Source organism: Octopus bimaculoides, chromosome 28 (genome assembly GCF_001194135.2).
Source record: "Octopus bimaculoides isolate UCB-OBI-ISO-001 chromosome 28, ASM119413v2, whole genome shotgun sequence".
Lineage (NCBI taxonomy): Eukaryota > Metazoa > Mollusca > Cephalopoda > Octopoda > Octopodidae > Octopus > Octopus bimaculoides.
The window spans coordinates 9,434,377-9,438,233 of record NC_069008.1 but is presented as its reverse complement, the minus strand read 5'-3'; positions in this window follow the sequence as shown (position 1 = coordinate 9,438,233).

Here is a 3,857-nt window from a genome sequence, read left to right as displayed (position 1 = left end):
GATATCTACGAGGTTACATTGTGGAATGACCAGAAGGGAAAGGGTGGGGGAAAAGTTCTTTCTAAGATAGGAGAGTGCAAGAGGGAGGTAAGTATGTGTGCGTGCGCGAGGGTCCGTGTTGATATGTTCGTGTCTTTTTTCTAGATGTTTACAATATCAGGACTTTAACCCACATGGATCTATGCGGGATTGCATCTAAGGATTTATGAACTTATTTCTACAACATTGTAAAGTTGAACTGTGAACTTTTATGCTTCCTTTTTCTTCTCTCTCTTCATTTTCTTATTCCTTTACTCCTGTCCTCTATGTCATCATTTCATTAATCTATACCCTTCTCATTTTCCCTATTTGTTTCTGTTGATGGAATATCCCATACTCTGGGATAACCCAGAAACAGCTGTAAGACTTTGAATTTTTTCCAGTAATAATAATGTATACGACTTGAGATGTTTGCTTTGCTTTAACGTTTGTTGTTCTCTTTAACAATTATATATCTGCTATATCGGAACTCTGCAATGGCTCCATAACTACCATCTTGGCTACAACCTTGGAGCCCTAGTAATCCGTTACAGCACTTACCTAGCGTACCTAATTGTTTAGATCACCTGTGAACTAAACCCCCATACTTTGTATATATACATACATATATATATATTTACATATATATGTATACAGAGAAAGTTAGTCTTACAGATGTTTCTAGGATATTAGGGATATCCCTTCAACAGAAACGATGTGAGATGGTTAAATAGAGGGAAATAGTAGAGTTCAATATAAGGGGTTATTTTGGTAAAGGAAGGAAATAGGAAGTATAAAAGGAAATAAGAGAATAAAAATATATGTAGGATGTTATAGTTGCAGATATATATATACACATTCGCCAAACCTTTTTCTATTTTCTCTCCCTGTTTATTTCTGTGTTCCTTTCTGTCAAAGAGCGTAGGCTTAAAACGTAAAAGATTTTCTCTCTTCCTGAGCGTTAAACTAATACATCTGTTTGTTGTTTACACACCTGTCTTTGTCTTTTGTTTTTTGTAAATTCTCACTATTTGTATACACAATATATGTATACACAATATATGTATACACAATATATACATACATACATGCATGTGCTGATGAAGTGAAGATTTGTTTATTCAAGCATCCACTACTAAAATTTCATAAGGGACAGAAACATATCTAAGCAATGATTCAGATAGCCACCATAAGTAAAGAAAGTGAGTAATAAGTTGATGAGTCAACAACTATTCATTTATAAATACCACACTCTTTACAGTGTATTGAGTGCTCTTTTCCTTTATACACATTCCTCAATATTGTGTTTGTTATTCAGGTAGATCATACCTCATCTGGCTGAATAAGGATGGTAGCATTGATGAAGGGATGATCCATAGTATTTTTGAAATACACTTCTTTTGCTCTGAAACTTAAAGCCTGTCCATAACAGGTTTAGTCTATATGTTCAGTTTTTTATATACCTTAAATTCTATTTTTGATCAAGTACTCTAAGTTTTTGTTCAAGCTAACGACACACCATATATATCATAACATTCCATTGTTTCTATGTACCTTTCATATTTTCAAGGGACTTTTATTTGACATATAAAATTTCAAGTTAAAATTATTTCTTTTTTCAAAATAATTCTTTGTTTTTTTCTTTCTCTTCTGTCTACTTCCTGTTTCTCCTCTTTCTTTCTCTTCTTTTATCTTCTTCGATCTTGTTTACATCAAGCATCTCAGATACAAAACATCATAGCAAAATCACTGCTGGCTATAATTTCTATAAAAGATCTATAGAAATATCTTCTACAAATGATGTAAGAGCACTGCTAACACAGTAGAACACAGTATTAATGATTTATAGAAACATTTAATATACTTAATAGTATATTATGGTTGCATAACGAAATACAGTGTTCTTACAGGTCATTAATTTGTCTCTTTTGTTTCAAAACATATCTTCTCTACACACCAGTACACACAAAGGTCTTGAAATCTCAAGCTACTAGAAATAGCAGCTAAATCTCCTTCAAACCTCACTTTTTCACTGTAGTTCTGTCCGATCAAAATTGACCTAGGAGTGAAATTGTGCAACCTTGTAACCCTTTATAAAGAGGACCACTCCATCTTGTTTATAATAACATTCAGATCTTTCCAATGTCACACATGACTGTCTCAAAAACAGTGTGGGTAGCAGTGCAAGATAAATATGTTCTAAATATAAATGTTCACACATTTTTAATGTGTACAAATGTGGAATGGCACTAACTGCAATATTTTGTTTCAGACAAATTTCTTGTACTTTGCATTTAAAAAAACAGGGCCTCACTCAAAATACTGTTGGTGTGTTTTTCTTAACACAAAAGTCTCTTTTGGAAGTTTCTCTGAGACAAAATATTACAGTTAGCGCTGTTTTGTTTGTATATTTTGATTGAGTCATTCCAGCGAAATTCAACAAAGGTCCTTCATGAAGGTGCTTAGATTTTCTTCAAATTTACATCATTTGTTAGTATCCATAAAAGGAATGATTCCTGAAAGTTTTAGCTCCATAGCTGTTAACAGTCAGATTTTATAGTCATTTAATGTTTTAGGCAATTTTTAAAATATTGAATTTATTTTATTTTTAGGGGCCCATCATTCCAAATAAGTTTAATACTGTACCTTGAAAAATATGTTTCTTTAATCCCCACTATCTCATGTCCTTCAGTCAGTAATGATCAATTATTTTAACACAGCCAATTTTGAATAAATGCCAGCCAAAAGTTTCAAAACTGTACGTCTTGGGGGCTATTTTTAAGATAATTTTATATTTAAGCTGCTATTACTTAATTTCAACAGTTGGAGCGCGTCCCATCTTTTCTAATCATTCAGTGTGATGTAACATCTTAACAGAACTCATGAATTCATTTAGTGTAAAGTTTATTTTCTTGTGCAATGATGAGGTGGGGGTAAAAAAACAGGATAACATAGAATATTTGGTGTATTTTTTTTTTCAACTTTTGAACCAGAATAAGTTCTTATCACTAAGTTGAAACTATATAAAACTATATATATTCTGAAAATACATTTTCTGGTGAGTATAGAAATGTAAAACTACATCATTTAAAACTCTAAATATCAATTTTCTTACCCTGAAAATGGCTCAAAATGGAAATTCCCATTTTTAGGGGTAGTTCAGAACCACAGAGAAGAACTTTCAAACCTGAAAATCCTTGGACATTGACCTCTTGACTATGCAACAACAACAATGTAATTAGCAAATGGAGCTTCATACTTTTACAATACTCTTGTAGATTCAAGGAGTCAAAAAGAAGGAAAATTTTACTAGTCCTATATTGATAGTCCCCAACCCCAACTCCATTCTAAACAAATTTTGGAAGACATGTTTGAAATGCTAATGATCATAAGTCTGTGCAATCAGACTTGATCTGGAGATGAGCAACTACAAAGAGTGTGACAATATCAGGTCATCCCATAAGTTCTGTCCGAATTTTGAATAAAGAAAACAAGTGATCAAATGTTATATTTAATTGAAATTTAATCATCAATGTACTTTCCCTGATTATCTATGACTTCCTTCCATCTATTTACAAGCTTTTTAATCTCATCAATGTAAAACTCTTTTGGTTTCAAAGCAAAGAACTCTGAAATGTCAGTTTCGGCCTCCTCCTGGCTTGCGAAAGTTATGTCCCCCAAATGATTCTGTAAGCTATGAAACAAATGGTAGTCTGAAGGAGCAAGGTCGGGAGAATAAGGTGAATGAGGAATTTTTTCATAACCAAGCTCTTTGATCTTCTGTGATGTGATCTTTGCAGTGTGGGGTCGCGCATTGTCATGATTAAACATCACTCCTT